Source organism: Phyllostomus hastatus, unplaced genomic scaffold (genome assembly GCF_019186645.2).
Source record: "Phyllostomus hastatus isolate PE091 unplaced genomic scaffold, TTU_PhHast_1.1 phas_scaffold_345, whole genome shotgun sequence".
NCBI classification, from domain to species: domain Eukaryota; kingdom Metazoa; phylum Chordata; class Mammalia; order Chiroptera; family Phyllostomidae; genus Phyllostomus; species Phyllostomus hastatus.
Window position 1 is genome coordinate 30175276 of NW_025334024.1, and position 12673 is coordinate 30187948.

At 60.3% G+C, this 12673-nt stretch overlaps 1 long non-coding RNA gene across 1 annotated transcript; it reads left to right on the forward strand.

The window, feature by feature from the left end:
* The first annotated feature begins 7972 nt into the window (after positions 1-7972).
* LOC123805990 lies at positions 7973-10533 on the forward strand. The gene is made up of 3 exons (XR_006783403.1): positions 7973-8101; positions 8925-9061; positions 9497-10533. It is a non-coding gene; the product is annotated as an uncharacterized LOC123805990 (long non-coding RNA).
* Positions 10534-12673: the final 2140 nt, after the last annotated feature.

Here is a 12673-nt window from a genome sequence, read left to right on the forward strand (position 1 = left end):
TGGGTCGTCACGGCGTTCTCGGTCCTTTTCTGACTTCAGGCCGACAGACCCCAGCCTCTAGAAACAGGACGGTGCCTGCCTGCCTGCCTGCCTGCCTGCCTCGGGTGCTCCCCTCGGACCCTGGTCTCTGCAGGCTGGGCCCCAGGTGCATGTCCCGTCCCAGATCCTGCCTCGTTCCGTGGCCCGAGGACGTGCAGCCTTCCCCCACCATCACTCTGAAACAGCAACGCCCACCCACCGCGGTCCCAACCCCTCCCCGTCCTGCCTCCTTTCTGCAGGGTCCGCGCCGTGCCCTCCCTTCACCCCCAAATGCTCACAGGGCTTTTCAAGCAGGCACTACAACACCAAACCAAGGAACTGCCAAGGTGGTCGATAAAAACCTTGAATGGTGCAGGTCAGTAGCAGTCCGAGGGGCGCACGGAGAGATGGCCTTGCTCCAAAGCCATGTCCCCGAGGCTGTGCCTAGGGATGCTGTTTCCTTTTTCCTTTTGACTGAATGTATTGGGGTGACACTGGTTAATAAAACGATGTGGGCTCCAGGTGTTCAGTGCTATGGCACACCGTCTGTACTGGGGATGACGCTCTTGCCGGCGGGTGCCCTCACCTCGCAACCTGGAGGAACAGCTGGCGTCTCTCCGGCACAGTACGCTGCAGAGAAGGTGCACGCTGCGCTCCGCTGCAGGCGCGCAGGGGCGCCCAGGGCGCGAGCGCCGGGGAGCTGGGCGGTTTCTGCGCTCCTAGGGCGGAGCCGAGCGGCGCGCAGGCGCAGTGCCGGACGGGCGGAGGAGGCATGTAAGGACGTTCTTCCCGCGGTGGCCCCTGAATCGAGCACGTGCCGCTGTCGAGTACTAACGTGCTGGGGGAAGCACGTGCCACCAGCGAGGGCACCAGAAGCGGACACCGCTTCCCCCTCAGGTGGCTCTGCGCTCCGTTTCTTGGAGATGGAGAGCCCGAGGGCCGCAAACTAGTCCCTGGAGGCTCCTGCTCCTCCCTGCAGGCCAGATCACTCCGCGGCGGGGCGTGTTCCCGTTCTCCCACCACGTTGTTTCTGCGGCGCGGCGGTGGCAGGACGGCTGAACGGCATGTCCTTTCTAAACCAGAGGGAAGAGGGAGGAAATCTGACTGTCGAGAAAAATAATAAAGTTTCTTATCCGAGAGAACGGGATGTCTCACTCTGGTTGGTGTGGCTGCGTGGACTGGGTGTGCTCCCACGACAGGAAGGTTGCAGGTTCGGTTCCCAGTCCGAGCACAGGCCTGAGCTGTGGGCCACGTACCCCGAGGGGGCGGTGGGGGGAGGGCGTGAGAGGCAACCACACGCTGATATTTCTCTCTCTCTCTTTCTCCCTCCCTTCCCCTCTCTTTAAAAATAAATAAAACCATTTTTTAATCTCAAATGAATTAACAGATTGTAGCTGAAGGAAGTAGATAATAAAGGTTAAAGCAGAGATAAATGAAATGGTGAATAGAAAAAAAAATAGCCTTGACCCTGAGCATGTGCTCATGGCTGGTTAGAGTGTCATCCCAATGCACCAAGGTGGGGGGTTCGATCCCTGGTCAGGGCACATGCAGGAATCAAGCAATGAGTACTTAAATAGTGGAACAAGAAGTCAGTCTCTCCCTCTCTCTCTCTCCCTCTCTCCCTCTCTCTCCCTCTCCCTCCCTCCTTCCCTCTCTCCCTCCTTCCTATCTCTAAAAATAAGTAAATAATATCTTCATGAATTTTGTGAAACCAAAAACCATAAATACCAGCCACAGGCCTCTCAGCCTTTCTGCCCAAGAAAGAACAGGCCCTGAAGCACCTGTTCAGAGAGATCCACAGAGATAGATACATCCACGGAGACAGAGACGGCAACCATGTTTCCGAACTGCCCCTACTGGGCTGCCCTGGGGCGGGTGGGGCCGCAGGCTGGGCTCTCGGGGGCTCACGTGCGGATGGAGGCTGGGGTGTGCCCGCGAACCGGGCACAAGGAAGAAGGACTGGGCCCAGGGAAAGCCGAACTCCCTGACCAAGGTCCAGTGTAGCCAGCGGGGAAGCTCAGGACGGAAAACTGCCCTTCAGAGGGCCCTGCATGGGGCCAGAATGGGCTTCAGGTCCCTCCAGGATCAGAACCTCCTGGTGCTTCCCTGGGAGGGGCGTGGCCTGGGCCGGGCGGCTCCCTGGCTGTTGCAGAATGAGTCACCTGCAGGTCACCCTCTGCAGCCAGGCAGCGAATGTCGCCCACAGAGAGCTGGGGGGCGCACCTCCCTGTCTCCCAGAGCTGGACTTCTCTTTCATTCAAGTCCGGATCCCAAATCTTGTTGCACTGAAAAGGCTGTGGGTCCTGCCGGAGCCCGGCTCCCCCTGGTGCTACACTGGCCCTCAGGGTTCTCCAGGTGGACACCCCCCGTGGGCAGAGACAGAGGCAGCTCCCGGGACAGCCCCCTCCCCAGCTGCCCACACCTGTCCAGGTCTCACCGTCTGTGTCCCATCCAACGCGACACTGAGCCAGACTTGCCTTCCCCTGCAGCCGCGTGAGGCAGAGGCAGGAACCCGCGGGTGGGGGGGGGGACGCATGAGGTCGCCTTGGCAGTTCATCGGGGTTGTTATGGATCAGCATCTCGGGCGCACTGCTGGGCCTCGAGCCTGCTTTCGCCTCTGTTTCTCTCTAACGCATCACAGCGAGGGACGCGGGCAGGCCGCATTTGCTAATTGCCAGCTCCTAAATTAGCCAACCCAGGCCTGCTGATGACTCTCTCCCCTCTGGCTGCAGGCATCGATTCCTCCGCTTGCCAGGGGCCTTGCTGAGGGAGAAGGGGAGAGGGCTGGCGTTCCCTGTCCCTGGACACCAGCAGCCACCCTGAGTGGCATCAAGGGGGCTGAATAGAGTCCTTGGTAACCCAAGGTGGATTTCGTGTCTTCCGTTTCAACGAAATCAAACAGCTTGTCTTGGAAGGAAGAAAAAGGTCACTGCCAAATGGATGTAAGTTCACCACCAAGGATTCTCTCTGGGTCCCTCCCTCCCTCTCTCTCCTCCGTTGCTCGTGCCTATTTATAAACCCAAGTCCCATCGAAACCGAGGCGCCTGTCCCTCCCCCCCACCCCCCCCCCACTGCTCCGGCCCCAGCTCCCTGAGGATGAGGTCAAGCGCAAGCTCGGCCGAGGCTCCGGGCAGCCCGTGCCCACCGCCCCCGACAGCCCCTTTCTGAGTGCAGCCGCCGCCACCCCGCCCGACGCTGGGGTCTGCGCGCCCCGGGGCACCGCGCAGGCGCAGTGGGGCGGGTGCTTCACGGCAGGCCCAGACACCCCCCCCCCACCCGGGCCTACGTGGGCTGCGCAGGACATTCCGCCAGGCCGCTCCCCGCCCTCCTCTGAAGGGACGGAGCTGAACGAGCCCCCCCACCTCGCCCCCGCCTTGGAAAGAGCAGGAACCGGGGCTTCCTGGGGACCTGGTGCCAGGGACAGTATCTGGGGGACACGTATCTTCTCGGGGTGATTTCAGAGCAGGCGGTTCCAACGCAGGGCACCACGCTCACTGTGCAGCCTTGGGCCGGGAGTGTCTTCATCCCTCTGGGGTGACCTTGCCCTGGGGGCCAGGGGCGAGCAGAGCCCCCCCCCACCACAGCTGTGCACGTAATGCAGGTGCTGCTGCCGCCGCCGCATCGTTGTCTGAATTTAAATCAAATCGGCTGGCACCTCGGATTCCGTGTCCAGGGGAAATCGGTCTTTCCCCCCAGGACCCTCGGGACTCCCTGGGGGGGTGGCTGCCTGCTGGCCACCTCCTGCCGCTGCTGGGGTCCCGGGCGGGAGCGAGGGGACCCCTGGCCAGGTCCTCGTCTCTGAGAAGTGCAGACCCCAACCCGCAGCTCCGCCCCGCCCTCCACACACCCCGTGACATTCACAGGGGATGCGTCCCCACAGCGGACGGGGCTGGGGGCGGAGCTGGTTCGCCCCGGCAGTCCCCGGGCCCTGGCCTTGGCCTCCGAGGCTGCTGTCGAGGGGACGGGGAGGCGGAGAGGCAGTGCTGCCCCGGGGGGAGGGGACCTTGCGGTGAGGGGCTGGGGCCCCGCTGGGATCCCCCCGCCTGCAGGGCGGGCAGGACCAGCGGGCTCCAGCTACCTGCTGGGTGACGAAAAGCATGGCCACATATGAAAACAAGAAACTTAAAGCCCTGAGGTCTCCAGGATGTTTCACAAGGCGCAGACAGAAGTCCTTGTCACTGCCACATGCCTTTCAGGAAGACCCCACTGCCCAAGGGGGAGGGTGGCTTTCTCTTCCCTTCCCCTCGGTTTCTCTCTGCCCCTCCTGAAACTGGGCTGGGCTCCCTCCTCAGGGCGAGGAAAAGTCATTCCACAGGCCAGCCTGCCCTCTGGTGGCCAGAGTCGCGACCAGCTGTGTTGCTTTCCTCTGACCGGACCTTCTGCCCAGCCCGGCCCGGGGAACGAGACCCCGAGGATCTAAGGGGCCAGAGCCCAGCCCCAAGCGCAGATCTGCCCTCAGCCTCGCGGGCCACCAGGTACGCCCCTCCCCCCCGCCCAGGCCCCCTCCAGGACCACCTCTTCCCAGAACCTGTGGCCCCAGACCACAGGGCAACACAGTGTCCCCAGTGGTCCTGGCACTTCCCACTCTGTGGTGCTGTTGCCAGTAGAGCGGGCCTGGGGGGAGGGAACCCTGCCAGGTCGCCTCGCCTCCAAAGGGCACAAGGCTCTCTGCGGGGCGGGTGCTCGGCTCCTCTCTGAAGACTGGGTGGGTGAGGTCGGACGAGGCAGAGGAGGCGTCTGTGGGAGGGCCCGGAGGTGCCGAGGGCGGCCCCCGGGGTCAGGTGCGACGCTGCACAGCCCAGGTCCGTTTTCACTTCAGATAAACAGCAATTTAAAAAACTCAGTATAAATATGTCCCAAACACTGAAGGGTCCATACTTAAACAAAAAATCTTTTGTGGTTCATCAGACATTTAACCTTAACTGACGTCCTGTGCTTTTGTCTGCTAAATCCCAGAAGGAGTCCATCCGGCCAGGGTGGGGGCAGGGTGGGCACAGGTCCCGGGGGGCTGGGGCGGGGCCCACGCTTGGCGCCGGGCAGGAGGATGGCGCTGCAAGTGTCACCCGGTGCCTGGAATTCCCAACCGCATCACAGGGCCTGAGAGGCCAAAAACAAGGAGAGAGGAGACCGGTTCTCAAGACTCTGCTCCGACGTCCCCTCGCCCCTCCTTCCCTGCATGGGAATTTTAAAAGGAACGTATTTCTTTAAAGATTTTATTTATTTATTTTTAGCAAGGGGAGGGGGGAGAAAGAGAGGGAGAAAAACATCTCGTGATCAGTCGGCTGCCTCTCACACACCCTCAGCTGGAGACCTGACCCACAACCCAGGCACGTGCCCTGAGCGGGACTTGAACCAGGTAACCTTCTGGTTTGCAGGCGGGTGCTCGACCCACTGGGCCACACCCGCCAGGGCAGAACCATAGCATGCACTTAAAGAGGAAACGCGGTCACCGGCAGCGCCTGCCTCACCAGCGACCTCCCGGCTGGTGGAATGGGAACTGGAACCCAGCCCACCTGGGAAGGCAGGTCACGGGCGTGAACGCCCCAGAACCAGGCCAGGCGGCGAGGCGGGGCTGGAGACCTGTGTGTCCTCACCTGGGCCCGTCCTGCCACGCTGCCTGCTAATTAGTGCCACCGGGTTGCTTCCTGCAGTGGGTTTGCACCCCTGCCCTCCCCCACATCCCGCGGCCCCTGCAACAGCCCCCCAAACACCTGGGGGGATTTCCTTCTCTCCCTGGGCAAGGGCGCAGGTGGGCCCCAGGAACGCCACGGGCCACCACACCCTCCGCGAGACAATCTCTGCGGCCCACTGCCCCGTGACTGGGGCCCGGCGCCTGCGTTTCCAGCAACAGGACAACCTGTTTGCAATGATTCATGGTCATCACCCCGAACCAGCGTCTGATGGCTCCTGCGCCTCTTTATTTGGCCGGGAAACATCTGAGGCATGAAGCTGCGTGAGACGATCAGCGCCAGCGCCGTTTCAAAACCTCCTCGCATTTGGAAGCAATTTGGGGTGTCATTTTCGATCTCGCCGATGATCCATCCTCGAGCTCCGAGTCCTGGGTGGCTGCGATCTCCTGCTCCGGCGCTGGGGGGACAGCCAGAAGCAGCAGGCCGGCCCCGGGCAGCGGACGGCTGGCGGTAATGAACTCCCCGGTGGATGCTGGTTCCCTAAGACTCAGCTATTCCAGCCGCATCTCGTCACCTCCTGTTTACAGCAAGACGCTAGGACTAATGGAAATGCCGTCCCAAATCCTGCTGGCGTTCCCTCCTTCCCCTCCGCCCCCTGCACAGCTAACAGGACACACCCTCCCCTGCCACCCCACATCCCCGCCTGGACCCCCCGGCACTACTGCCTCCTGGCTGTTTGGGGCTCGAGCTGGTGCACGGACCCTGAGGCTCGGTGTTCGAAGACCACCCCTGAGTAGAACAGCCGGGAGGGTATCGTGCATAAGAATCTCTCCATCTGCGACTCGTGCCGAAACGGCTGGGGCGAAGGCGTGGCCAGTGAATTAATGGGCCAGGCGTGCAATTTGCCACGATGACGCCCAGAACACAGGCGGCTGCGTTTTTCTACTCCCCGTCCACCTGCTCGGCTGTGGGTGTGCCCTCCCCTCCCACCCGCCCACACCGGGCGCCCGGAGAGGGTTCCAAGCACACACCTTCCGTGCGCGCAGGAGAGCACTAGAAAGACCCTGAGGTGGGGCCCTGAACGGGCCACACGGACCCACAGCTGGAGCCTGGGCCCGGGATCCCCCGGCCAAGGGCTCGTGGACGCCTCCACTGGCCCCGGGGCACCCTGGGGAAACGTCTCCCTGGAGAAGCCCGGACAGTGGGGGCGCCCTGTGATTCCTTTGCCCCCCCACCCCCCGTGTCAACGAGAAAGAGCAATAGGAGGCAATCACCGGGCTGGGGAGCACCCGCCGGGGCTGCGGGCCTGGACGGTCCCATTCCTTTATCCTCCGCGTTTGGAAATGGGCTGACTTGAACGGGGAGAACTCCAGCGTCTCCCTGGGGTCCAGGCACCTTTCTCTAAACAGACCTTGCAATACGCAGGACCACCTGTGTCCGCAGTGTCCACTGTTCACCCTTAATGCTCCTGGCACCGAGAGCCCGGGACTCCGGCCACTCCCTGTCTCCCTTCGGGGGGCGATTCGTTGTTTAACGAATCGTTGTTTAACAATTTGTTGTTTTACCCTGGTAAACTTGGGGTTTTATTTGCACAGAAAAAAAAAAACATGAAACAGGAACTAGAGAGGGAGGGAAAACAGTTTCCATGTTTATACAGATGATGTAAGAATGTCCCTCTCCCCACCTCTGCCTCTGTCGGGGCTGGGGCGCAGGAGGAGACAAGAGGTCACCCCGATATCGATGGTTTTACACCCTCTGATCTCTGCTCCTGCTTCCCCCCAGAGAGATGACAGGACCCTGCAGGGCCTTTAGCCAGGTGTCGCCTGACCCCCCTGGTCCAGGGCCAGGGCCTGGGCAGCAGGGGGAGGGAGCCGCTTTCCGAGTGGGTTAGCCGAGTGGCCCCAGCCTGGTGACCGTGGCTACCAGGAGCCCCAGAGCCCTCCGCTGCGTCCCCACCCACCCCCGGGCCAGGCAGTCCCTCTGAGCCTCAGAGCCCCAACTCCAGCTGCCTGGCTGGGACGGGTCACGCTCAGCACATGCAAACCAAATGCAGATGCTCCCCCTCCTCCCACGCCGAGGGACCAAGGCAGGCAGGCGGGAGGCGTCCATGAGTCAGAAGCCCTGAGGCTCGGCCAGCCTGTTCGACCAGTTCCGTCCGTCCAACTGCTGTCCCCGGCCTTTGACTGGCCGGCTGCACGCTTGACCAGGTTTCACCTGAGGTCATCACAATCGCCCAGGGCGGTGCACACCCCCCTCTGTGACCCAACCCGCCGCGTGGCCATCTGACTGCGGCTGAGCTGTGTACAGCCGGGCCCCCGGGAATTCCGACGAGCACCCTGCGCCGGACCGAGGGAGGACAGGGCAGCCCGCGGCTGCTGCCGTGGCCTGAAGGCCCGTGTCCCCCTGAGATCCCTGTGTCGAGATCCCAATGTCGAGGGGGAGGGTGTGAGGAGGTGAGGCCTTTGGCAGGTGGTGAGGTCATGGGGGCGGGGCCTGCAGAAAAGGCACCCCAGGGAGCCCCGGGCCCCTTCGGCCGGCTGTGTGAGGAGGACACGGCCAGGGCAAGGCCATCTGCGAACCGGGAAGTGGGCTCCCAACAGGCACCAGACCTGCCGGCGGCTCGAGGCAGGACTCCCCAGGGTCTAGAACGGTGGGGGATAAATGTCTGTCTCTGAAGTCCCGGTCCACCACGGTGTGTCTCCCACAGCAGGCAGACGGATGCAGCCAGTAGCCACATGCCCGGGACCGTCCAGCCTCCGGGCCAGCCCTGTGAGGCTCTCGGCATCTCACTGGTCCCCCCGCCCCCCGGAGTCGCTCCTCCTGGAGGTGGCGCGGCTCACCAGCGTCCGGAACGCTGCTCCAGGCCGCAGAGGCCGGATTCAACACCGGATCTGCCCGCCTGCGGCCTGGCCTTTTCCTCCGAGACCCAGTGGTCCCCAAAGTCACGCTTCCTGGGCCCCACCCTGCGCCCCCGGTTCAGTAGATCTGGGGCCATTCCCTGGGTGACTCTGGAGACTCACCCAAAACTGATTGGAGGCGACGTTTAGAGGCGTGGCCCCAGCTGGCGTTAGAAGGTCGTTAGTCCCACTGAGAAAAGGGCCGAGAACTCTGGAGATCCTTGCAGGAGCTCAGAGGGGGCGGCACTTCCTCCAGGGCTTCCCAGATAAGGAGCAGCCTCCGCGCCTCCAAGAATCCTATCTTCCCTAACCAAGGACACCTCCTGCCTCACCAAGGACACTTCCAAGTAAACAGTTCACCCTTCTCCTCCCCAACCAGCCGGTAAACAGCCTCCCTTGCCCTCCTCCGGGAAAACAATCGTGGAAACCCAGACAGTGCCATTCGCCAACCACACCCGAGCACGGAGGAAGCTGAGGGAGTAAGTCTGCTGTAGGCGCGCCGGCACAGAGCTGATGGTGCGTATTCCTTGTCTCAGTGTCCCCAGTTGAATATTCTGTTGAGACCCTCCCCTAAAGACTCCCCTAAACCCCCAGCCTGTAAAACCCTCGAGAGAAAGGGCCCAGCGTGGCCTCTCTCCCTCCCAGGAGCTTGCTGCACCGTCCCCTCCCCCTCCCTCTCCTCTTCCCCCACAGACGTGCATCTCCTAAACTCAAAGGGTCCCCATGAGACTCGCAACCAGGGGAGCCGTTGGCAGTGGCAGCAGCTCATCCCAGTGCCCGTCCCCCGCCCCTGTCCCCAGGGCCCCCTTTCTCTCTGACTCCCCAGTGAGCTCACAGCAGCCTCGCCTGGGCTCACTCCTGTCCTATAACTTTTCTAAATAGCCAAAGCAGCCCCACTGAGGCTCTCTCCGGATGCTTTTTTTTTTAATCCTAAGTCCTCCCTTGTCTCAGCGTCCCCAGCTTCATTAACGTCCCCCTAAAGACACTGGGACGGTGTTGTGGAACCTCTCCAGCGCCCACACAGCCCCGGCCCCAGGCGGACGCGCTCCGGCCATCCCTTTCCAGCAACGACGCCCATGGACCTCACCCCTCGTGGAGACCTCCCAGGGGAGCATTTTCCCGCGGTGTCTTTCAGAGGAAGGCGGGGCTGCCGTCGCCCAGGCCAGCAGTCCTCCGAATTTCTTCTGTGCACTCTCCCTGCCGGGCCTGCGCAGCTGCTGCTTCCGTGGGGAAAACCTGCGAGCCGAAGCCACGGCTGAACCGCAGCTGAAGTCGTGTCTCCGTCACAGGGACCTAGAGACGGTCATCCAGAGCTGCTGTGTGTGCAAGTTCGAGGCCTCGGCCCCGAATCACCGCAGACCTCGGGTGACTCCCAGCCCTCCGGACGGAGTTCCCGGGGAGCGCTCCCATCCCAGCGTGCTGAAAACGGGCGCCCCCGGCCTGAAGAAAATCTAGCATTTTCTTTGGGTTGAAACCCATGTCTTTGAAAATCAAATGATCAGAAATAAACTCAAAGCTTGAGTCAGCCTCGCGGAAGACCCCTGAAGAACGAGACCCTATTTTCTCATCGTTGGGAGTCAAGAATCACGTCTGGGGCATTTTCATCTCTGGCGTAGACACATGTCTTAGTTACCGGGTGATGAGTCCAATGTCCGTCACTGAAGGACTGATCCAGTGAATCATGGTGCACCCTCACGATGTATGTTTCTATATTTCAGTAAAACCTTTACCACCCCCCCAAAAAAAAGAGGAAGAAAAAAGGAATGAGGAAAATCTGTGTCCTGATGTGGATTTTCGGGATTCTCAGACGACCAAAGCCAGTGCAGAGCAGTGTATGTAGTACTCTGCTTTTCTGGTAACAAAAGGGCAAGATAGGAACATAAATCTGGCCCTGACTGGGGTAGCTCAGTGGATTGAGCGCAGGCTGTGAACCAAAGAATTGCTGGTTCAGTTCCCAGTCAGGGCCCATGCCTGGGTTGTAGGCCGGGTCCCCAGTAGTGGGGGCATGAAAGGCAACCACACATTGACATTTCTCTCCCTCTCTTTTTCTTTCCCCTCTCTCTAAAAATAAATAAAATCTTTTTAAAAAGAATATAAATTTGTATTTGCTTGACTTGTATTAAAAAATGAAAGAATAGCCCTGGCTGGTGTGGCTCAGTGGACTGAGCACCGGCCTGGGAACCAAAGGGTCGCCAGTTCGATTCCCAGTCAGGGCACATGCCTGAGTTGCGGGCCAGGTCCCCAGTAGGGGGCACACCAGAGGAAACCACACATTGATATTTCTCTCCCTCTCCTTCTCCCTCCCTTCCCCTCTCTCTAAAAATAAATAAATAAAATCTTTTTTAAAATGAAAGAATAGCCCTGACCAGTGTGGCTTGGTGGGTTGAGCATAGTCCTGCATCATTGCCGGTTCAATTCCCAGTCAGGGCATGTGCCTGAGTTGCTGGTTTGGTCCCCAATCAGGGCATGTGGATGAGGCAACCAATCAATATCCCTCTTGTACATCGATGTTTCTCTCCCTCTCTTTCCCCCTCCCTTCCTCTCTCTAAAAATAAATAAATTAAGTAGTTTTTAAAAAAATTCTCCATTCAAAAAAAAAGTTTTCCAAAGGCAACGCTCCCTACACTTCTCCTCCAGAGCACACTGGCCTCGGATGTGTCATGCGTCTGCTTGTTTGTCCCCTGCCCGCGCTCCCACCAGGGTGTGGGCTCCGTGCGAGCAGAGATCTGTTTCGTGACCGTATCCCCAGCCCCGAGTGTGCCCGACACTTAGTGGGCCTGTCGTTTCTTGAATAAGTGAACACACAGACACACTTCCTCCACTCCGTCCCCACACCAGTGGTTCGGTAGCTGCACTTACCCGGTCACTTCCGCTGCTCACTACCCCACTGCGGTGTCTAAGCCAGTGGGAGCGTGACAGTGTGCCAGCTGACAGGGAAGGATGGGGCAGGGTGACAGGGCGGCTGCTCACCACAGACCTGAGACCACCACGCTGCCCCCGACTGCAAGGAGCTCAGAGCCTCTCCAGTGACCCGAACCCCACTTTTTTCTCCCCCAAACACCACCAACCATTGGGGCTGCGGTCCTGATATCCTCAAAACAAGAGCCACCAGCACCTTCCTCTGCACCCCTAAACAGTACTGTAGCGGGGCCACGTGCTCTGCTCACCCCACATCAGTGACAGAAAAGGCAGAAGTGGAACTTCGGTCTGACCGTATATCCCCGGCCGGTGGGAGGAATGGAGCCCAAGGTTCTGCTGTTGTTAGTTGTGAGTACCGTGAACGTCCTTGAAAATGTCACAGTCCGTCCTCTCCCGCCCTAGTCCCTACCCGCCCCCGCCCCACCTCCCCCCGCCCAGTGACACAAAGACGCTGCATTTTGAAAAGGAACGGAACGGCAACAAGCCCGGCGGGAATCTGAGATCACTGCAGCCTCGAACTTGACATCCGTGGCCGAGCCGGAGCAGCCCTCGGATGCACCGTGACTCAGCATCTCGTGGGGCCTGAGCCACCCAATGAGGTCACGGTCTCGTTCCCTTCGTGGCATTAGCTAAATCTGGAGCTCAGATAAATGAGCTGCCTTAAAAACACGACGCTGGTGACTGACACGTTTCGGTGCTGACGCCGACAGGTGTGACTCAGCGGCGAGGACGGGGGGGGGGGGGGGCGTGCCGCCGAAGGCCCCGGGGCTGTTCTGAAATATCTTGTTGGCCTACGGAATGGGCCGCTCACAGTGCTGACCACAGCTGACACTCGGAAGGGGACAAAGTCTTGTAAACAAGTAAAAATGTGAACTGGGTGAGCGGTTTTGAGTCCGGTAAAAAAAGTAACTTAGAACTAGGGACGGAATTTCCCCAGCTACCCTCAGCGAGGGGATCAGAAGCCCAAGGAAAACCACATGAGGGGGGTTTCCCATTGCAAAAAAAAAAAAAGAAAGAAAGAAAGAAAAGGAAGAAAATTGAGTAAAACAGAAAGAGGTGAGAAAAGTCCAGCTCCTGTGGACTCCTCGTGGCAGAGAGAGAGAGAGAGAGAGACTGTGTGGCGGTCCCTGGGAGGGGGCACCGTGGATGGGGCTGGAGGACCGGGCAGCGGAAGAGAGCGCGGTCATTCTGACGAGCACGGAGCCCCTG